This window comes from Camelus dromedarius, chromosome 17, assembly GCF_036321535.1.
Source record: "Camelus dromedarius isolate mCamDro1 chromosome 17, mCamDro1.pat, whole genome shotgun sequence".
NCBI lineage: Eukaryota > Metazoa > Chordata > Mammalia > Artiodactyla > Camelidae > Camelus > Camelus dromedarius.
Window position 1 is genome coordinate 11,890,155 of NC_087452.1, and position 24,528 is coordinate 11,914,682.

At 40.5% G+C, this 24,528-nt stretch overlaps 1 protein-coding gene across 4 annotated transcripts in view; it reads right to left on the bottom strand.

The window, feature by feature from the left end:
• The window catches only part of LOC105093180 (contactin-4), an 813,469-nt gene extending 792,813 nt beyond the window's left edge, over window positions 1-20,656 (bottom strand). For all 4 annotated transcript variants that reach the window (XM_031470760.2, XM_031470759.2, XM_064496304.1 and 1 more), the window contains exon 1: window positions 20,442-20,656. The gene's annotated coding sequence lies outside the window, so the exon portion shown is untranslated. The remainder of the gene's footprint in view (window positions 1-20,441) is intronic.
• Window positions 20,657-24,528: the final 3,872 nt, after the last annotated feature.

Genomic DNA, 24,528 nt, shown 5'->3' on the forward strand with positions numbered 1-24,528 from the left:
GTGGGACTGAGTCAGCACAGGATTAATATTGATTTCCCCAGGGTCCAAGCTCGGGCTCTGCCATTCACTATCTTTGAGACGTTGACAGGTTAACTAATTTTCCAAGTCTCACTCTATTCACTAGTTAAAAAGTAATAACAACAGTTCATCGTGAAGTTTCTATGCATATTCCATTTTAAATACTGAATCTGCCACATAATAAGTATTTGATAAATATTATCTAGTATCAGTATGTCCATTTTGGAAATATGTGTTTTCTTTTTAGCCAGTTTATAAAAAGTAGAATTTACCAAGTACTCAACAGTGACTAGCTCAAAGCTGTAAACAGCAGGTAAATGGATCAGTGAGGAAAGAAACTGCCAGAGGATTAAAAATAAGCCACAAATTATCTGCAAGCAGATACAGCCCTGACTGCATAATCGTTACCGAACAGACTATATCTTTGTCTTCCCATGTAGTAACATGTCACTTTCTCTTAAGGGTTTCAGTGAAACATACTTGGCAAAAGCCTTCAATCTGAACGAGAAATGGGGGTGTGGAAATAAACACCTTTTAACAACACAGACTTCAACTTTTTCCTGCTCTGCATGAAAGAGTGTCATTCAGAGGAAGAAAAAAAAAATCTGTGTCAAGTTATTTTCTACTGCTGGTCTGATGCCACTCAGCTTTGAGCTTGCTTTTGGCTACCCCAGTGAAGCCTGCAATCTTTTAATTCAGTGCATGACTTATAGCCTCCTGTAGCGCCTTTTAAACACTGGCAGAGTTCTACAACAATGATGAATGGGACTTCGTTATCCCAAACCTCTAGCATCTTATAGGGGCAAGAGTTCCTGGCACAGAGCAGCTAAACTGAAGTTGGCATATATTTCCAAGGTGGATTCTGATCCTTCCATGATTGGTGGAGTTGTGGAGAACCCTTGGCAGGAGTATAAAAAGTGAAGAGACTCAAATTATCTCTTATGCAATTTAGTTGATATTTTAGGAATGTTCTTGATTTCTAGCAATCAATGAAAAAAGTGAATAGAGGAATCAGACTAGCTTCAATCACGGTGCTTGCTCTCAAAGGGTTATAAACATCACAGTGTTAAATTAGCCCAAATCTCCCCTCTCCTAGGATCATGTTACTCCTCTCTCCCTCACTCCACCTAATTTGATCAAATGTTGAGTTCTTTCCTAAATTTAAAAAAAAAAAAGAAAAAAAGAAAGGAAAGGAAAGGCATCCACTAGGTTCTGAAAGATGGTTCACAGAAAAGTACTTGTCAGAGTTCTCTAATGTACTTGTTATCTCAGACCATGAAGCCACCCCATCAGACACATGTGCTGGGGCTGCAGTGGACACCTGGTAAAGGACCGCTGATCACAGGCAGCTAATGACAGGGCAGTCAGCTGTCTACCAAGAGGCCTCTAGCAAGGGAACTGCCCCCAAACTGGGGAGATGGTGACTTAACCAATGCAGTCTTCTCATGAAAAAACATCAAGCAATTAATTGGAAATGAGGGGGGAAAAATACCCACAAACCACAAAGATGAGAAAGACAAAAAGAGTACATAAATCCTATTAACAGTGAGGTGAGGCTCCTTTAATTGCTAACACTCCTAATTAGGTAAACAACAAAAAATATCCCACATAACCTTCTAGTCCTGGACTTCCCTGTCTTGATGAGGTATAGGTGCACCACGGTTGCGTAGCTTTCCCAGAATTTCCATCAGAACTTTCCATGAGGAAGGTATTTCTCTCTTCTTTATTTTGTATTTCACCTTCTGACAAACCTCTATTACTTAACAGAACCTAAATAAATCTTCATTGCTTGCAACCATTGGAAGACAAAGCACAACTAAAAGGAAGAAAGGTACTCCTTGATGGGTTTTCAACCATCTTCGAAGTTTCATTCTGCCCTCCTCCTCTCAACCTCCAAATACACACACATACACAAAAAAGACAACAGGCCCCGAGTGGAGTCACTTGTGTTACACCCCATGTCAGCATCAGAGACTTAAGAGCAAACTTAGTTACAGTTTCAGTCTCTCTCAGCAATGGAATCTTCAACCAGCTCATCTGGAACTAACTGGTCTGCATCAGTGAGGTAATCTGCGTGGTACAACCCCCGCCATCCCTAAAGAAAGGTGACCTTGCCACAACTAAGCCACTTTTTGCTGGTATAACTTCCCTGTTCCCACTCCTTCCTCACTACAAAAGTCTTTCCTTTTGTACAGTTCAAGCTCCTTTCTGTTTCCTAGATGGAATTTATGGATCATTGAATAAAGCCAATAAGATCTTTAAAATTTACTCAGTTGAATTTTTTTAACACAGAGCACTTATTTTGGTATATCAAATTAACCTAAATTATTATTCCATTCAAAACAATTATGTGCTAAAGAGCTAACACCATCAAGTCTAGAGCTATAGAACTACAAGGTGCTCAGTAAATCTTATTAGTTAATGATTAAATAAAGTCCACAGGACAAAAAAAAGTATTAAATCAATATTTCTTAATTATAAGGCATAAATCTACTAGAAACCCAGATCTCTACTTCTTTTTGAAAATAGAAGTATACAAGAAAAGGTGCCAGATAAAGGAACCAAAAGTTGAATTCACTCCTACCTTTATTTACTGAGTGAGCACTTCAATACTAGGAACTGTGAGACACACTGAAATGCCCCATGCACTGAGAAAACACACAAGGAAGAAACACAGCCAATTATTTCACACTCTGATGGGAGATATGGATAAGAAAACATCATAACACACAACAGATATTATTATTCATTTTCCATCCTATCAAATTAGAGTCTGTGGGCTCTAAGTAGATGGAGATCACTGAGTTCCTAAAAAGTGTTCACTGGTGGACACTCCATTGAGGCAGTGAATTGTTTAATATTCAGACATTCAATGCCACAGTCAGGGGATGCTTGTATGCCATGGGAAGGGCTTCTGATAACAACACAGAGTCACAATCAATGCCGAACATACCCATCAGAAGAGAAATCCTAAATATGATGAAATTTTTAAAAATTAAGACACACATAGACACAGAAAACAAAACAAAACAAAAACTGAGGGACCCAGAGGTCTTAGTAGAAAATTATGCAGACAATGCCTTTGAGAAATGCATAACCTAAAAAAAAGAAAAGCATCTATTTACCAAGAAAGCCATCATTACCTAAAACTGCTCCATTCTAACAACATACCCAGTTGACCTAAAAGGCACAGTTAACCAGGGTGAGAAAACAAGTGAGAGCAGGTCCTGATACTAGTGTCTTCTTTCTCACTGCTACCCTGTTCACACTTTTTAGATGGATAACTTCCTCCCCTCTCCTCTACTGCTTCACCTCTCCAAAATCTATCAATGGCTTGGGAACTTTACCTGACTTCTTCTGGCACACTCTTAGCCAAAATATGCTGTCAACCCCTTGTAAGTAATTCTCTTGTGATCTGCTTTCTTTGTGCAAGCTATTCGGCAGGGAGGGTCCTCTGACTTGCTCCTCCTGATCCAACAGCCTAGGGTTTTGTCTTCAGGCTTCTCCCCCTTTCTAGAATTGTCAAAAGTTTTCCAGGATTCTCAGCTTTGACCAGCCCACATGTTTAAATTCTTTTAATCTGTTTATATCTTTAAAGATTCAACTAGGGCCTCATCAAGAAGCATTAATTTGGTCCATGCACCTTCTTCTGTGTTCTTAATTGCTACACATTTCAGTTCTACTTAGAGTCAGGATGACCTCCGCTATGATCCCAAACAAGGTTTTTGATACATTAAGTGGTGCACGACAAGAGCTGTAAATCTGAAACTCTAACACTCATCATCTCCTAGCCCCAAAACACAAAGTAAATTTCTAAGGAAGTTTCCAACAATAAATCATCTTACGTCAGAGACTAATTAGAGTCAGCATAGTGCTAGAAAACTACGGTATCTCAATAAATCTTGTGAGATGTCAGTTCAGAAACATTAGGTTGTGGGTGGTGTGAGTGGACATGGCACTGCTGGGTGCAGGACTAGCAGAGCCGTCCATCAGAGATATTAGAGGGATGCTGAGCAGCAATGGTACAAAATCTGGACCAACCAAAAAAAGGGATCCTTTAGAAAAGGCACCGTCTCAAATTGCCTGGATATTGATCAAGAAAGATCTTTCTAATGCATGAAGATTAGCACAACAAAGTGATTCTAATGGTCTATTGCAATGATGCAAAATAAAAGGGAAAAAGATTCTAGAAGCAGGCAGAGCTATGTCACAAATACGGGCTCCATGAGGAGGAGAGAACAGAGACTTTAGAACTGAAATAGCTGCTCTGCCAATTATTAGTTATTAGGCTTTTTATTGAAATTCTTGCTCTGCCAATTATTAGACCTTGAGAGGCACTCAGCCTCTCTGAATTTATTTTTCTACAACTGTAAAGTGCAGATAATAACGCCCACCTTGGAGGGTTGTTGTAAAGATTAGAAATCACGAATGCAAAGATTCCAGGCATATTATTAATGCTCAATAAATGAGAACTATTATTCGCTGTTAACTTACTATACCTGACTGCAAGTCCTCAAAAGATCAGCTGGGTTATCGCTTTAGTAACCAAATCCGGAGGCTACCCTAAGCTAAGAAGATATATTCTTGGTACCTTCTATCTGCTGCACAAAATCAAAGACCAGTTTTGACTGTCCAGTCATGGAATGGTCTTACCTGTAGTACTTAATACCTCATAATATAACATGCAACCTTGTAACTGAGAGCCCTTAATGAGCTCTTAGAGCTGGAAAATGATGGGAACAACAGCCAACCATGACCTTGCACAAGGATGCCTAATAAAGCTCTTCTGCCTGGGTACACAATCACTTGTAAGGCTTTGTGATAATTGCTAACATTGACAGATTATAGAATGAACTTCTGCTAATCACCACGGGGCTATTAAATTCAATTCAAAAGGTATGAAGACCTTATTTGGAGAATGTAAATTGTGATCAATTCAATTCTTTGGAGGGCAAACTGGAAATAACAATAAAAATTAAAAATGCAAAATACACTGATTTTTGACTAAGAATCCCAATGCCTCTTTCAAGCATTTACTCTACGGATACACTCATATGTTTACAAAAATAATGTTTATCTTAGCAAAAGCCTGTAAAGAACATAAATGATGGGGAATGAGAGTCTAGTATTATGGTCTTGGTACAAGGGAATAATACTGAGTAGTCACTGGCAAGCAGCTATGCATAGACTGATATCTAAGATTTACCTTTGAAAGAAAAAAGGATATACTATGCCACTGTTTTTATAGTAAATATTTAGATACCTTTTTTATTTAATAAGTATATACATGTATGCCCATATATAATAAATATTTCTGGAATGATAAAGAAATAATAAAACATTGCCTCCAGGAGAAAGAGCTAATAGAAGGTGATAGAAAGGAAGTTTAGTTTTGACCAGATACCCTTTCATACTATTAAAATGCACACTCACAGACATATAACATTTACGGAAAAATAATTTAAAAATACAAAATGTTATAAAGGCAAAGTGAAATTGAAAGTTCAGACATTATCCAGGGAAATTAAACAACATTAATAGCCAGTCCAAATCAATCAAGGTCCCAGACCCTCCTTCTTCATCAGAATACCAGAATGTTTTTCCTTTAAATAATATGGATAATTACCTTAACTCTTCATGTCAACAATGTAGACAGAAGCTGTACACCTGAATTCTTCATTTTATGAAATGGAAACTCTACCAAGTTAAGTTTGACATTTGCTTAAATTCTTCAGTGAGGGGCTTCATATACAGCCCAAGTTCTACAGTGACCTATTTTATAATTCTACAGAACTAGAGGACACACATCCCTAGGCACATAACTTTTTACAGTTGAAATGACATATTCACCATATTCAGTGTTGTACTGACTTCTAAGCCTTTGATAAGGACTTGATCAAAAAAGAAAGAAAGGGAAAGAATGGAGGGGAGTGAAGGGGAGAGGCAGGAAAAGGAGGAGAGAAGAAAACAGACATACAATTAAAATTCCCCCAAGTCACTCAGCCTAGAGTTTCGAGCAACTTGAGACACCAAGATAGCTTCTCGAAGGACAGAGAGCCTTCTAAACCAAGAATATGACACTCTTAAGATTTATGATCTCTGGACAAGCACGCATAAGCTAAGCTTAGATAGTAATCCATGTTCATGACAGCCATATCCATACAAAAAAAATACCTATTACCTGAGTGCCTCATGTATGATTTAAATACTATGGAAGTTAAGCACATTTAAAAACTGGTGAAGTGTGAAGTCAGATAATCTCACACTTGAATCCGGCTAAACTAACCTCATTTCCCCAGTGTTACCATTTTCCTGCATCATTCTCTTCACAGCTTTCACTCCTGGCGCTTTCCTTCCCAGCCGTGGCTCAGGCTTTCCTGACCGATGACCACTCAATCATTTACTTATTAAGTCAAGTTGTGACTCAAGCTCTTCCTTGCCTACTGTCCCTTTACATGTTCTTTCCTTTGCCTGGAATCTTCTTCCTGGTTATTTGTATGGCTAGCACCTTCTCAAGTTTTGGGCCTCAAAATTCATATTCACCAAGAAGTCTTGCTTTACAATGCCATCAAAGGGACATGCTTCCTACATTCTTCTTCAGTTTAGCACCCTCCTTCTCTCGTTCAGAGCACCTAATTCAGTTTATAGTCATTTTATTTTAAGTATTAATTATTTAACACTTTTTTCAGTCTCCCCCACCAGACTCTAAGCTCCATGAAGCAGGGTGCGTCTCTGACTATTTTTCTACCCACACAACCTAACTTGGCCCTAGCACTTGGTAGTAGTCAATATCTATAGGTGAAATGGATGAATGAAGTGAATTCGAGGATATTTCATTCATGTTTTTCTAAATGACAAGAAAACCAAAGCCATACTCAAAAACTGATAATACCACAAACTTGTAGGGAGCAAGAAATTCCACTGCAAACTTTTCTGTGTTCCCATTTACTCAGCATGGCATTTATGAAATGGCCTGATTCATGGGGCCACATCACCAGTGTTATTCTCTACCCAACTCTTGGGGCATCCTTCACATTTCAGTCTATGAAACTGTTTAATGAAAAGACCTTGCTGTCGCAGTCCCACATCCCTAAGGTCAACTCATACTCAGGAATTTGCCATTCTCTGAACACGCCATTTCTCTCATGACCCCATGCCACTGCATACACTATATCCGTTTTCTTCAGTGTTCTTTCTAAACCCAACCTGCAAAGTCTGTCTGTCGTTCCACTTTATTTCAAGTATAAATTCTTCCTCATAATCTCCTTGTAACTCCCACCGTAATATCCCTCTCCACATTGTAAATGGAGTATTCTTTTCACACCATGCAAAGAGCTCCTTGAAAGCATATTATACATGTGTTTTCATATATATATAATAAGGATACCAAAAGCCTACCCTTAAAATTGGCTATGTAAGAACTCACTAAAGCCTCATCAATTACATTGATGGGCAAGGTGGTCGATATGGTACTCGAGATTCCTGACCTTGGCATAAGCAAAAACGGCTTGAGATGCTCTACCACTAAGGGCTTCAAGAAGAACATGATGAGAATATGTTCTCAAGAAATGAAAAAGCTTCCTTTCTAAACCACTGTCTATTCCACCAATGTTGACCATATTCTACCTGAATTTCTGGTGTGAGTTATAATGGCTGAGAGTTATATATCTACATATCTTATCTACCGTACTAGATTCTGATCATGCTTTGGACGTTATTACCCTATTGTACCTATCTTTAAACCCAGTACTATTGGGTGCTTAATATATAATTAGCATGTTGAGTATATATTTTACAATGAGGCATAGCAGCTGGGAACCACATAGTTCAGTTAGTTAAGAATATGCCTATCAGTCTTTAATAAGAATATAAATCACCTGAGAAAATAAAGATTCTGATACAATAGGTCTGGCATGGGGCCAAAGTTCTGCATTTTGCACAGACTCCCAAGAAATGCCCATCTATGGACTCCAATGACATGAAGGTCTTGGGCAAATGTCATGTATGAGTGATACCCTGTATGAGTGACAGACCGTACCGCTAGACTGTGTACACAGGCCCCACTAGAACCAATGCTCTCGGTCAGTGAGAAATACGATATATAACATCAACGCTCAGTAGCAAACTCTTATTATCCCTATTGAAGGGCAACTCATTATATTGTCCTTCCACCCCTTCAGTTACTCAGTCCAGGTAATTCAGGTAATTGGGAGTGGTGAAACCTAGAAATGCAATTGTGTTTCTGTAGCTCTGTCTAACATCTAAAAGGCCAAGAAGCCAGAAACGGCAGGATTTCTACCACCCTTTCCACTGAAAATGTATATTTCAGGACATTCATGACTACTTGGTCTGGTGCTCCAAAGAATCACTTAGAAACTGTAGTACATGGTTCATTCGAGGAATAATCTAATGACAGAGAATACCAGCGCATGAATGATTAGAAGCCTACAGTAAAGCTGATTTCCATAGAAAGCCAAAACTTAAATTCTATAGGATATAAATTAATGGATGGAAGTCTGTCAATGAATTAAGATTCTGATGTGAGTTAGCTTAGTAGATACCAGAGGAAAACGTAAAACACAAAGAAAAACAATAAATGAGTTCTCACTGTATGTGTTAGAAATACAGAAAGAAAATATAAAAGTAATTAAAACCCTAAGTAATGAGGTTAAATGATGAGCTATAAATAAAACAATATATAAGTATTGTTTGAATTCCATAAAGCTGCACAATAAACCTAAATAAGGAAAAAGTAGAGGGACATTCAAAACAAACTTACTAAAAATGTTTCATTCTATAAAAATTTTTCAAACACATGGAAAGTAAAATAACATTAGCTTATTTCTCTACAAATATGTAAAATTCCTTCATTGCATGCATATTAAAATAATACACCAGTCATGACTGTTATGCTTACTAAGTTTTGAAATTCAGAGTACCCACCAAGAGACAGATATTCTCCAGAGTAAACAGAAATTCATTCCCCAATACCATGAGTATTGCAAAATTTTTTTAATTGTGTAAATCTTTTTAAGAATTTCAAACACATTCGACTGAAAGCAACTCATTTTATATTTTTACTCTGTCATATGTCAGCATTTCTGTCTGCAGCATGGCGAGATGGGCTATAGCTGAAGTAGAAAGAATACAGATGAGAGCCTATTCAGTAATTCATTCTTTTTAATAAGACTCTTGACCACAGCCAAAACCATTTCTCCAAAATGAAATCTCAGTGCTAATTGCATCTCAGCTCTGACATACCGGCTCTCTGTAATAGTGAACCATAAAACAACACGCTGTGGAAATGTTGCCTTCCCCTGTTTCCATGCAGCCAAGGGAGATCACATTGTCCATCCACGGACACAGGAGCAAACGTAAAACACTCTAGGGAGTATTTTAAAAGAATGATATTTCAAGTTTGCAACTTATAACTTTCATATATTTCCCCAACAACACAGGTATCATACTGAATAAATACATCAGGAGAATAAGATCATAATAATAAACTCAGTTTTTAGGGATGGTCTAATTATGTGCCTGGCACCAGGCTATGCATATACATGATTAACTCATTTTAGGCTTCACAACCCTACAAGAATTCCCCCCTTAAATGAAAAATGAAACTGAGAGAGGCTAAATAATTTGGTCTTATCTTCCAAATTCACACTTGGTAGAGCCAGAATTTGAATCATCAAATCACTTTCAATCACCAAGTCTGCCTACAGCTTTTCTTTTACATCATGTAAAAGAGTGTTTCCATCTGGGGGGGCTGAAGCCCAGCTTAGAACATGGACTTCATTATTATGGGGAGTATATTACATTATGTTCCTTTTCTTAAGAATTAACCTTACTATATTGATTTAAGGAGCTACATTATAAGAAAATTACTAAAATTTGTAAAAGCTCATTAATTCAGAAGAACAGAAGACCGCTGCTTTGAATAACAGCAACGTTTAAAAGAAAATTACTAATTTCAGTTACAGCGCATAATATAAACTACAATATACTGGTAAATTGCTACCAATAAAAGAATTGAGTAGAGTTCATGGGACTATGAATTCACAATAACCCCATGTTACAGAGCGCATATCCACACCGTACCCCACCTCAACAGTATCTAGAATTGTGGCAATGTCTCGAATTCTGACCGTTCGGTTTAAGAAAGAAAACAGAGGAAAAGCACTAAGAGTTTTTAATTAGGTTCTAGCAAATGGTGAATGAGACCTTGAAATGTGCTAAAGAAAACAAAAGGAACTTTCTTATACAGTAAAGATCATGTACTCAGAGGACAGACTTTTGAATGAAGTTTACTGCACTGCAGGCAAGGCAGCCAACCTCCCCCAACAGTAAGACAGGAATCTTCACAAACAGGCTGTGGCTGCAAAGTGTGTCACAAATACATGTGACAATGCGATCAAAGCAGGTTGTGTTCTGTTTCTGCTGTACCTCTCAGTACCTCAGTTAGGCAGCCGGGGAAGGTGAAGTTGAGAACAATGAAAACGGATATGAAACATCCACACACTGTTCTCTCACAGAAAAGGTGGGGAGAAATGGAGGCCCTTCAGAGCCTCACTCGGAACTATTCAAATTACTAAATATAGTTTGAAGGGCATGTATGCTTGATTTTTCTAGTTCACAAATGGTGAAGAAATTGCAAAGAGAAATGGCTAGTTCCCAAAGCCCGGGATCACACATGACCAGCAGAAAACAGACAGAGGTCACTCAGCGTGGGAACCGACGTTCCACCAGCACTTGATGGGACCCTTCTGCACAGGCTGGTGTGACATCCATCATCTCCACAAACATAGAAAGCATCTCTACACACTATGCTCTGTGTAAACGGCCAAGATCACAGATAGCATAGGGCTAATCTGCTTAGTGCTTAGAATGTGCTATGCACACTGTACTCAAGTATTAAACGCCTATCATTCAATGTTCACAGCATCTCTATAAAGTAGGCATAATCAACTTCACTTCACAGATTTTAAAAACTGCCTTTTAGGGGCTAAGAACATGTTCAAGATCACACCGGGGACAAGTGACAGAATAAGCCCAGGTGGGTCTGATGCAAAGGCCAACGCTCTAGTCCAACTACTAGACTAGACTCATCATGATGACCTGTGTCATCAAGAAGTAAATCACATCTAGCCATGTGTTTAAAGGGGAAAGTAATATAATTTACACGGATTTCCATTAAAAAAGAAACTCACTATTGTTAGATTAGAGACAAACCTCTATTTACCATTAGTTAATTCTAAGAATTCTAGATAACTATGTTTTTTGGTATAATTTTTACTAGGAATTAGATGTGTGACTTAAGTAAATACTCTCTCTTTAAGGATGTCATTTACCTAATTAAATATAGTACGTACAGTAAAAGTAGTGTTTGGACTCCAGTTAATTCACTAATCGGCAAGATGTCTAGAATTAATACCTAACTAATAGCTAATCAAATGAGTCACGAAAGACAAAAATATTCATATTTATATCTGGTAGCTGAAAAGCAATCATAATACAGATGACAATACAAATTTGTACAACTTAAAATGATGGCATTGTGCCTAAAATCAAGCCCTATAAGACATATTTGGGGATTTGAGTCATGTCTTTTTTTTGGGGGGGGGTTGATTTTCTTCTCCTCCAAATGGGACCCAACTCAGCAGTAGAACACTGGTTAACACCTGTCCTCAATGGAAATTTCCATGACAAACCTAAAAGGCATAAGTAACATGAATTGTTGAGGTTACATTAGTAAAACTGCAGGGTACAAAGTATTTTTATACACAACAGTTTAGCCCAAAGGTGTGGAGGCTATTCTACTGTGGTAAGAACAAGGGAGATTATGGATGCATTAGTTGGAACCTCAAATTCATTAGGGAATCAGTGGTGCTGCCATCCAAACGCTCACTTTCTCATGAACCAAATTCCCAGCCCAGAAATGCACCACCTGTTTTTAATTAGTAGTAAAAAGTATGTATTTTAAGGGTAATGAGCTGATACTGACCCTGACCAAATATGGAAAATATTTTCTCTCCTCAAACCATGAAAATGGTTGTTTCTGGCTTTAGATAAGAAGGAACAGTAAAACCCTGTCTAAAAAACACAAATCTTGCAGCCAACTCTTGCTTTTTCAAGTATCAAACACCAAAAGATCTTTCTCAAATATTTCCTAATCACTCTGACTTGTCTGTTCCACTTACCCCAAATCCCTGTAATATCATTAATGCTCCATGAACATGTATTTTCTGAGTTTAATTATATTTCTTGGTGCCTATCATGTTTTAGGCAGAAGATACTCCAATATGAGTCAGATTGGTCAATTAAAAACTTTACTAGAAGCTTACTGGGATTTTCTAAGTACTTGGTACTAGTATTCAGTACTAGGAGGTACTAAGTAGTTTGCATGCAGTATTCCATGTAATCTTCACAAACTGCTGCACGTTTAGGTACTCCCCAAATATATGCATGTGCCCATCAATAAACTGAATGATCTAATTTACCAAGTCTTTTACTTATCAAAACAACTCTACAAAATGCATATTATTCCATCATACAGCTGATGAAACAGAAATCTAGAAAAGTGGTAATTTGTTATCATACATAGTAACAGAGCTAGTACAAAATGGATTTAGGATCAGTAACAAATCTGTATGTCTCCAAATTTGAAGTTCTTATGTTTCAAGAAACTCACATGGTACTGAGTGACATGTGAAATAACTATTACAATGTAGTAGGTAGGGTAATGACCTTGTCCCACTTTGCCCAGGACTTTCCTGGTTTTAACACTGAATGCCCAGCATCCTGGGGACCCATCAGTCTTAGGATGCCTGGGAGGGTTGGTTACTTTCATGACAGGTATTGTACATGGGAAATGGCACAGGAAAAACACAACAGGAGTACACACAGGGAAGGGAGTCATTCTTTGTGCCTCAGTTGCACTCAAGAAGCCTTAACAGAGTGACACTTGACGTGAGCGTTGTGAAAACTATAATAAACATAGTGGGGAAAGACAGCTAGGGTGGACCAGGCAGAGAGGGGATGTCAACAAAAGCAAAGAAAAAAATCACACGACAGGTTCCAGGCTGGCTGACTAGACTGGGACAGTCAGGACTGCAGGTCTGAGGAGGGGAAAACAACCGGGAAGTATGATCAGAAAAAAGATCACTAGGAGGGACCAGAGTAAGTCTCGGCAGAGGGAATTAAGCATGAGGATGCGGTTTTACTTCCACCATCCTTCACAGCTCTACAGAGAGAGACAGACTTTGAAGAAATGAGAGCTTGGCTTTATGATCTAGTGACGAATATATGTGCCTGGGTAGGACTTTGCCAAGTGATTTTTGACTGGAAGTCTGATTTATTACAAGGGAGTGGATGTGTTGCTAGGAACATAACCAAAGTAATGCATCGGATGAGTTCAGGAAAATACAAAAAAACACAAAAACAAAAACACATTTCCATACCATCCATATACTAAAGTTGTTACCCTTGGTCTCCCTGATCTAAAAAAATCATTGTTCACTGCAAGTATAGAAATTTAAACCAAACCAGCTTAAGTCAAAGGGTAATTTATTAATTCAAAGCACTGAAAAATCAAGAGATAAACTCCGTTTAATCATAGCTGGATGAACAGGCTCAAGTAACCTTAAGACCATGTTTCTCTCTGTCCAGCCTCAGGGTTTCATTCTCAAGCAGCAGGTGATGTGACCCCCAGTAGATCTAGGCTTTCTTCTCTGGTGGCAAGACAGCTGAGCAGTGGCAGACTGACACCCCCCTGGTTCTGATCTCCTTGTTCATAGAAACTGGTTTAGGACATGCACGGAGCCCAGCTGGAGCCACTGAGAAGCCGCAAAACATCTCCTTCTTTTGCGGTGGTTCCCTTTGGGCCCCATGCCCATTCCGGAAGCAGTTACTGTGGCCAGGGAAAGCCAATGCTCTTCCTTAAGTAGAAGAGCATGTTCCAGGCCTTAAGTAGGAAATGGAGTTCACCCAGACCAATGAGAACGGGATAGTACCAGACAATAAACTATTATTCAGCGTTAACAAGAAATGAGCTTTCAAACCATGAAAAGATATGAAGGAACCTAAATTAAGTGAATGCTACTAAGTGAAAGAGGTCTATCCAAAAAGGTTACATACTGTATGATTCCAGTCACACAGCAGTTTGGAAAAAGGCAAATCTATGGAGACAATTAAAAGATCAGTGTTTTCCAGGGATTGAAGAAGGAAGGGAAAAAAGTATAGACAGAGCACAGAGGATTTTTTGGGCAGTGAAAATACTGTGTATGGTACTATAAAGATGGATCTATGTCATTATACATTTGATTAAACCTACATAATGTTTAGCACCAAGAGTGAACCCTAAGGTAAACTATGGACTTTGGGTGATTAAGGTGTGTCAACGAAGGTTCATCCTTGGTTAAAAAAAAAAAAGGACCATTCTGGTGAACGATGTTGATAATAAGGGAGGCTATGAATGTGTTTGGGGAGGCGGGTAAATGGGATATTGCTGTTTCTCCCTCTCAACGTTATTTTCAACTTAAAACTGCTCTAAAAAATGAAATATTAAAACAAACCAACAAAAAGAATGGGATAGGGATAGAGACCAACATTAAAATTTATACACACACACACACTCCTTTCTGCACACCTAGAGAGAGTGAAATGGAGAACTAGCTGGTATCCCACACTCATTCATTGTATGTGTGTGGCAGAGACTGGCTAGTTGTTCACCAAAACATGTTTTACTTTCCTCCTGGGCACTCAGTGTGACTGCACTTCTGAGCTCCCCTTCAGAGAGGAACGGCCATGTGACTGAGCGCTGCCCAACAGAATGTGGGCAGGGGCCATTATGACCGCTCCCAGGCTGGGCCGAAACAACCTCCTCTGAAACCTGTCAGGACATTTCTTTACTCACACACCATACACCTTGTCTGAACTAAGAGGACTCTGGGGGGTACTTAGGAGAGGATAAAGCCACTAAAGGGTAAGGGAACGGAGTTCTTGAATGACTCCATGGAAAGCCACTACTATGCTGTGAGCCCTGAACATGAGTGAGAAGTATAAACATTTTTTAAGTCACTGAAAATTTAGTTTATCTGTTACAGCAGCTAGAATTAGCTTTTCACAAGGCCCTGCAGGACTCAGTTCTTTGGGACTGTGTAAACACGATAGTAAGCAAGTTTAAACCTCTCCATCATTCTAACCCCATTAAATCATAAGAAGGGGCTTGAAAGCACCACACACACACACACACACAAAATGGCATGGATGTGAGGGAAACTGGAAGGGAGAGAAATTTAGCAAGAAAAATAAAACAAAATGAACAGGGACTTTTGAGAAAGAGTTGAATGATAAGTATACAGTGTGTCTGCCTCCTTGCAATGGTAAGAAAATGTGTGTCTTCTCATTAATTAATTGTGAAGATGCCACAGATACATACAGAACAAGAAGGAAAAATGACTCTCTGATGTGGAAACATGAATTGTCTGGTACGCTGTCACTGTTGACCATTTATTTCCACTTTGGCCACTGGGAACTGCAACAGGCATTTCTGTAGAAGACAAATACACAGGAAAGGTGATACGAGGCAGAGACTGAGGTAAACGGGACAACCGGATGAGAACAGCCAGATGGACCTTTTTGGTGAAGGATACTAGGATTACAGACAGAGGTCCCTTTAGTCACGCAGGAAACACTAAAACAGTTTTACAAAGCTGAGCGAACAGGGGGAGCTTTCTTGGGGGCTGGGAGTTGGAGGTGTTGATGAACAGCATTGCCTTTGATCAAAAGGAAGGTTAGGAGAGAACATTTTAGTTGTGAACTTACCAGAAAAGATATCTGCTTAGGCTAAGAAATGAACAGGAATTTATCTTCAAATACTGCAGCATAAAAGTGGTAGCCCAGGATTCCCCAAATGAAAGCTTAAATAATGGTTTAAATTCAAAGAATGAACCCTGGCAATGTGTTTATCAGAAGTGAAAAAAACATTATCATTTCCGGGGGGTGGGGCTGGGTGTCTGTCTGCCTTTAACCATCTGGTCTTGATCCTGGTAGGCACTCAAGATAAACCAGTACCATATCTAATTCTACTCCAATATATTTTAGATTAGATGTGATCTTTCATCTTCTTCAGGATTTTTAAAATTCTTCTTCAACTTTCTAATGCAGACAAAAAGAAAAGGTGGTCCAGTGGCTACAGTAGTAAAAGTATTGCAGCAAGAGCAAAAAATGAGTTTACTGAAGCTGTTAAGAAAGTCAATTCTAGAGCCAGAAAACTGGGTTCAGTTCCCAGCCCTGACACTTCCTGGCTGTGTTTGGCAAATGATTTAATTTCTCTACACCTAGCTTTCCTCATCTATACAATAGAGACAATACTACCTATCTAGGAGACCAAAGTGCTTAGATAAGTACCTCAGAAACAGTAAGCACTACATATGTATTAGCTGCTTCTATCATTTTTTTCCCTTATATTTGATCCAGTTTTTCTGCCAGGAAAACCAGGGGTTGGGGGAAGAAAAGGGAAGTAACATTTATTGAGCCTGGGGGAAATATCAGAAATAGTAATAGAATGCCAGACAATGATGGCTGTTCCCCAACCATTTCTTCTGTTCCCTGAAAACACTGCTAAACTACATTTCCCAGCCTCCCTTGTAGTGAGATATACACACACACAACGGCCAACGGAATGAAAGCAAAAGTAGTAAGGATGACTTCCAGGTCTGGGCAGCTAACATCCTGCAAGGCTTTCTCCATCCTATGGCTCGATGCAGATGAGCACGGTGAACCTGCTGAAGATGGCAGGAGAACAGGATGCATGAAGGCTGGGTCTTTTAATCACACCTTGGAGGAGAGCTGCCAGGATCACCCATTTTGGAACTTTCCACAAACAAGAAACGCATTTGTTTTGCCCGAGGCAGTATATTTTGTTTGGATTCATTTGTTTTAGCTCTTAACCTACCCAATCTAATTTAGCCAAACATACCCATACTTTCATGTTTAATACCTACCATGATGCTTTGAAATAAATGTTATCCCAATTTTATAGCTAAGGAAACTGAAGCTCACATAAGTTATGGAACCATCTTGTCCAGCATTATGAATGGAGTAAGTGGTAGGTACACATTTAGGACCAAGTTAATCTGCTCCAAGGTAAATGGGCTTTCCACCCTCCAGCCAATACTGCAACACAGAAAGCGTCGTTCCTTTTCTCACTTATTTACTCCTTAGTTTCCTCACTGGAACTTTAGCCTTTGAATGAAAACTTCATTTTTTTAAATCTGTCTATCCAGTATTGGAGGTCTAGGATGACCCCTAAATCACATTCATCTCTTATGCCTCATTTCATCCACATATGAGTCCATGACACAGAAACAAGTGCTCTTAACTCTGTTACAGGAGACACAGATTTCTAGCAGTTTTGCAACTGGTTACAGTATCAGAGATGATGAATGACAGAGCCAGAGATAAGGAGAGAAAGGTAAAAACAAAATCTCAAACCATCAGTGATCTCCAAAGCAGGTGTACAGCCCAGAGGCTCTGCAAAGCAATCCACTGGAATACAGAAAAATAATATTAGGACTTCTGTTTCGTAAGTCCTGCTTTATTTATCTTTCAGTTTCTTTCTGGGTATGTTATATAAGTAATATATCAACATAAGAGGATATGTCTATAATTTATAAATAACTTTTAGTGATCTGTGGTCATATTTTCTCCTGATAATACATAATCAAAAAATATAAAGACCGATTAAGTTTACGTTAACAAATCTGGTCTCCTTTACCAGAGTTAAAACACTGTGTAATGAAAAAAGGAAACAACAAAACTTTCCACATCTGTGTATACAGACATCTTCCAGCTTACCCTATGAAATAGATTAATTTAATTAAAATCACATCAAAGCCTGTTTTCACAGGAGATTAAATTCTTCAGATAAAAAGGGAGATTGAAATTAATGTGTATTATGTCTATATCTTCAAACAAAACAGAAAAGAATCCACATTGAATCCATGGTCAGAAAAACTTGGAAAAAAATCATAACTATAAAGGGGAGTTTTCTGCTGAGAAGCTTAATTATCCAGGTTACCTTTAAGACCTAAATTGAAGTAACAGCTGTCCTATGTACCTTTCAGAAGAAAAATTCTAGTCAAAAGAATTAGCGCTTAGAATTAGAAGACCTATTCTGAACAAAAAGGAGACAGAACTAAGTAAAATAAGTAGATGGTAAAAAAGAATGCAATATTATTTGAAAGGCTTGCTCTCTCTTCACTCTTAATGACCTACTAGTATGAAATGACTACAGAAAGAGGTACCAAACTGACTGGAGGAGACAAAGTCCCTCAGGTTAAAGGAACAGAAAAGAGTTTGTATAAAGGTTGCAAGTAAGGACACTTGCCTCTGTTGAAATTTCCACGGGGTCTGACCTCTGCCCTTAAACAACAAGTCCCTTCTCTTATAGTCTTAGCGCATAATTTAAATAGGTCAGTTTTTCATGCTTTCCAGCAAACTCGCAGGGTCCAGACTGAAAAATAATGAGGCTTATCATCATGATCCCTCCTCATCAATCCAGGGCAGCTGAAGCCAGTTTAAACACACAATCAAATAAAATCAGTAGCGATGGATAAGGTGGCAAAAATCGTATTCCCATGGAACCTGCCTCTGATCTTCAGAAATCTTATACTCTCAGCATCTATTGTGTTGATTCACACAAGCCTTGAGTGAAATCAAGATGAAGATAGCAAGAATGAAGTGATGGGTGAAACGTAAGTTTTCTCATCAATGTCATGAAAATAATTTCAAGGTGTCTGCCTAAGTGGCACAAAGTTCTTTTTTCATCCACTTGGGCACAGACAGAGAAAGCAAACTTGCCCATCAGGCGGACTGGCGATGCTCCTGCGTGGACCTGCCTGCAAGGAAATCTAAGTCTTTATGCTACTGCTCCTCTCTCTAAAGGACATAAATCATAAACCTCAAAACACAAAAAGAAAATCACATTCCAAATTATTATTACAAGTTTCCAAACAAACCGGTTATATTGAATTGTTCGTTGAAATACCCAGTTCCCTTCACGTTAAACTGCAGGAGCTTCCCAAGCAATTAAAAGACACTGTTATTCTGACAAAGATGTCCCCGCCCCTATGTTGATTCCAGTAGGAAAACTAGAAGAAGTTCCAGAAGCATTCCTCCCAGGAGCTACTTCTTGCAAACAAACCTCCAACACACCCCAAGATTCACCACCCTCCTCCACGCGGACCACCCACGCAAGGTGATCCGTCACACTGATTCGCCCCATAACTACCTCCGCAAGCCTCTTCACTCCAAATCTGGAGACCTAGACCAACAACCAGCCTCCTTAGCTTGCCGTAGCGCTAAGCCGCCTCCTTACAGGAGCTTCGCTGTGTTGCAAAATGTTCTCATGCATCAGACGCCCTGACTGGTTCTGAGAGATTCTGGAGCCCCCGTCCTCCTACCCTCACCTCCACACGTTTCATAAACAATAAAGTATATACGCGAAGCACAATGAAAAGCAATACACGCAGGTTTTGAGCACCCCCCGTTCCAGAAAGAGGGCGAGCGGGTCGGTGTCTGCCGGTGCCTGGCGCACATCTCGCTGATGTCTGTGTCCAGGGAGGAGTCGAGGCGGTTGCCTTTGCCTTTCAAAAGAAACAGCAAATCCCCCTGAAGTTGCTGGAAAATGAACGCCACCCCTACAGGCTCCCTGGGCAGAGCCAGGTATGTGCCACAAGAGCGCAGACCTGGTCGATGTGGTTTGCTGCTGTACCCCCAGGGCTTAGCACTGAGCTGGGCACACAGTGAGCAACCCCCGACATCAGTGTCTGTTCTAACAAGGCTTCGTCCACCACGGCTGCAACGTCCTGCTCTTTCAGTCTCAAGTCCCTTCAGATCCCAGTCCAAGTTCGCCTTCCTCTCCTACGTGCCGCTGCTGGACACTCGGAGCCCCGGGTACCAACACCAGAAGGAAACTCTTGCCAAGAGTCGTGCGTCAGGGGTAGTGCGCACGGAGAGGGGGCAAGAGCCTGAAGCAGTTGGAGGAGCTGATTTTAAGGGTTCCCGGTGCATTACGGGCTCTGAGCTCCTCGTTTTGCGGCTGCCTAGCAGCGCGACAAACTTATTTTCTGACTAAGAATAAGAAGGGTTGCCGTGAGGTGACGGAGGCGTCGTCGGCGCCCTGCCTCCTCCAGAGTTCAGCGCGCGCGCTGCGGGCTGACTGGACTCCTCAGGGTTACCGGCTCAGGGAGGTTCGGCTCGCAGCCCCTGCCGGCCCTGCAGGAGAGGGCGCCCCGACTAGCCCTTCACCCGGCAGCCCCCGAGGACCACGTCCTTTTTCCCCAAACCCCAGAGCCGGGGTGCCGGGGGCAGCACGCACCCTGGCTGGAGCGGACCCCGGCAGCTCGCGCCTCACTTACCTGAGCACCTGAGCGAGGCGCCCGCTACAGCTTCGGGTGCGGCGCCAGCACAGTCCGAGGGTCCCAGTATAGCGGCGAAAGCTTCTTACTTGCGACCAATCCTGGTGTTGAACCCGGTGTTCTATCTGGTGCCGCGCTCCCCTCCCTCCTCGCGTTCGCGGCGGCTCCAAAAACCCGGCGCGGCGGAGTTCTGGATGCCGGCTCCTCAGCCTCAAGGAGCGGGAGACGCGCGGGGAGGGCGGGCGCCGGCGCGCAGCCAGGCTGGGCATGCTCAGTGCGCGCCGGAGGAGGCGCGCGCCCGGGCGCTACACCTGCCCGGCCCCGCCCGCAGGGGAAGGCCCCTAGACCCCGCGAGCAGAGCTGGGAAGGGGCGCCTCGCCTGAATCCCAAGCACCCGAAGACCATCAGCCGGTTCCCGTGAAGGGATGTAGAGGATGTGCTGCTTAGCGATGGGGAATATATCGAAACCGTGCCGCCTTCCTTTGGAACCCAAGTATCTGGGCGCAAGGAGGCGCGACCTGCTCGGATACCCAAACCTATAGCCTCCAGAAGGCACGGAATTCGGGGCATCATTAAGACGCCCTGGCCAGAGAAACAAACCCTTCTGCTTTGGGGGCTGAGATTTGCTGAGTCCAGGAGGATAATGGGGGGGGGGGGGTAATGACACTTAACTTGAGAAGCTGGAAGAGGGGGCTTTTGGAAGGTTTTACCTCACGTACTTAGGAGGAGGACACTGGTCAGACAGGTAGCGTTACCGACTTGGAGTCTCACCCATACAAGAGGGCTTGTGTGAGAGGAAACAGTTACGATGAAATGTACAAGAATCGATTTGCCCTGTGAGTGGGCACATTGAAAGCTCTGTTATTCAAAAACATGTGCTTTGGACAATGACGTTGCCATGGTCATTCTACAGTATGCATTTCTCGCAGAAATGGCTCTTTTCACCCAAACTCCAAACTTCAGGGTAACGTAGAGATTGGCAGCAGTGCCCCAGCTCCTCATCAGCCCTGTGCAAAGTGAGTCTGACAGGCAGAGGAGAGCCAGCCTCGAACTCATCTGGAATGCATTTCCAGCAATCCCAAGAGGGGCTGGGTTCCTCTCCCAGGGAGAAAGCCCTAGGGGCTTTGCTGAACCCTGGTCTTCCCGAGCATCGAGCACCGCTCAGCAGTTCAGGGATACATAAACAACTTCTGACCATTTACACAATCATGTAAACCTACCCTGACATCTCCATTATGTGGAAAAGACGTTAACTGGAAAACTATTTTTAAACTACTGTAGTAAGCAAACACGCATTTCCTACAAATATATGCAGCTGCCTCGTTAGTTCACACAGTGTTTTATGTTTTGTTTTAATTCCTATTCAGGAAGTGAGCAAATTCAGACTTACAGGGTATTGTTGTGGTCAGAATTTTCACCACTTGAAATTCCATGGCTTGCCTTGTTGCTGCAATTAATGATAAGGAAAGGAGATTTTGTTATTGCCATTTTCCCCAGATTTCTTGATTGCTTAAACTTGGAAAGATATTTTGAACTCCCTCCCCCACGTTCTGTGGTGTGTTTAATAGAGGAACTTTTGCAAAATGGACATATGGACAATGCAGATATTTTCCATGGCAAATAACTAGTCAAGATGAATTGTTTTTACTCACTTTAAAGGCTTTTGTGTTTCTGCCAGAAACATGACTTGTAATTTTTTAAGATTATTTTTTCTACCCCTACTCAATTAAAAATAATTTTTTTCAGTAAATATATATGACAAAAAATGCCTGGCTACAAATTCTTCAGAAAATATTCCTATGTACACATGCATACTCTTAACATGTTGAGGGGAAAAGTGAAATTTTAGAAGCAAAACAAAATTTCAAAGAGAAAATAAAGTAAGTTGTCACAGTTTCCCAAAGAGACTACAAATTGAAGCAATTTTCAAAGTTCTATGAAGATTGCAGACAAAGTCCCTTAACAGTGTTTCTGAATTTCAAATCAAGGTATTTTGTTTTCGTTCTTCCCTTTGACCTTACTTCTGTGTCTATTATATATACCAGGCCTTGTATTCTTGTAGGTGCTACAAAACTGAAAATGACCAAAGCTTAGAATCTGCTACACAGTTCACCATGTAGTTGGGAAAACAGACATTATGTATCAGGAGAGACAGATCTGGGTCGTGTTGAGGGGATGTCAGTTAAGTTATGAGAGGCATTTTTTTCACCAACAGAGCCACACCAATCCAACACTAAGCTTGGTCAGCACCTCTCCAACTTTTCCCCCAGAAGAACAGCTACTAGTTTAAAATACAACAGATAATCCAGTCCCTTTTTTCCATCCCACAGAAAAATCATGAAGCTCACTGCCTTCTCTGCCAAGAAAGGAAGCCTCTCACTAAAGCTCCAGGATTGGGGAGTGTTCCTGGGAGAGCAAGCCCCTGCCAGGAGACAAGAATGGTTTATTTTGACGACAACATCCTCACACGTGTGTCCCCGCATATCCGGGACTGGCTGGGTGTCAGTTTCTTGCTCAGGGAAGTTGTCACTGGGATTCTCTGGGGGGAAATGTTCCAAACGAATCAATTAACTCTGCCAGCAGCAAGTTTAATACCACTGCACTGAGTCCCTACTCTGTATCAGTGCATGAATGAATTATTGGTGCTCATGTAATTTGCAAATAATGATCATTATAAGGCAGTGGAAAATTTCTCCTATCCATTCAGCCTGGGTAGCATCTAAGCAGAGACCTGCAGTAACCTCCCATTCCACCCCTCAGAATAATTATTTACACACATACGTGAAGTTTTACTTCCAGGTCTTTTAATATAGGAGTATCTATGTGGACACAAGGTCACCTCTTACACTCATTAAACCAATCTGAACAGAGTCTGATAACTCTTAAGGGAAATCAAGCTGAAAGTGCTTTTGACTTCTTGGAGACATGTGCAGAATATATCATCAGGTTAGACTCAGCATGGAACAGTTCTGAAAACTCCAGAAAGGGCATTTCTCTGACTTCTCTTATTACTTCTTCCCCACACATCATGGGGATTTGGTGGATGTGGCTTTAATATAAGAGGAAGAGCATCACAGGAAAAGATACATGTCTCTTCTGACCACATCTGATTTGATTTGATATTCTTCTTAAACCTTGAACCCAGGGCTGTTGAGACAAACTCAAAAACAGCACCTTCTTTGTTCTATATGACTTGATAAGGGCAGCCAATGGCAGGGATGCCTCCATCAGATAAAACATACCTTAGTTTTTTAATTAATTGTTTATTTTTATGTATTTGGTGTCTGGAGAGATGTTTAGGTATGAAACACCACGTGTATACTATCTCCGTTTTTAAGACTAACTTCAAATTCACTTTAATCAAATGGATAAAGCAGTGCTTTTTTTTTTTTTTTTTTTTTTTTTAGAATTTTGTCGTGAAGAGCTTTGTGTTCCATGCTGAAAAAAGAACATAATAAAACACAGCGCAGGTAAGGACTTTCAGGCCAGCCTCCCTAAGTTTCCTCATGTGCAACTGTTTCAGGTGACTGATGGATGCTTGAGCTTCAAACTAAGGACACCAGAATAATAAAGGCAGCACAGTGGGATAATGGAAATTAGCACACAATAGAATAGTTAATTGCCATGAAGGTTGTGATTCAGACTGACAGAGTCAGAGTAAACTAGAAACCTGACATCTCAGCCAAGACTCCTTTAAAAGCAGAGCTGTGAAACTCCCCTTAAATTAAACACAATGAACTGGAATTAGGAATCAATCCACTGGGCTCCCCTCTGCACTTTTCCAGATTTTATTCCACTCTTTATACAAAATGCAAAAATAAAAGTTCCAGAGGTCTTTCCTTTGCAAAAGTATTTACAGTTGATTTTTATTGTTCACAGTAGTTATGTTCTGTAATGTATAGGGGAACACTGAATTAGTGAATGCTAAAACTATTGCTCCTAGGAGAAATAAAGAGTTAGGTTCCTGTGAGCCTCTGGTGACAACATTTTCATTAACCAATCAATACAAAAACCTTGTTTTATGTGTGTTTCTGCTTAAAGGCATCACATTTAATATATATTGTTGATCCACTAACATTGAACTCAC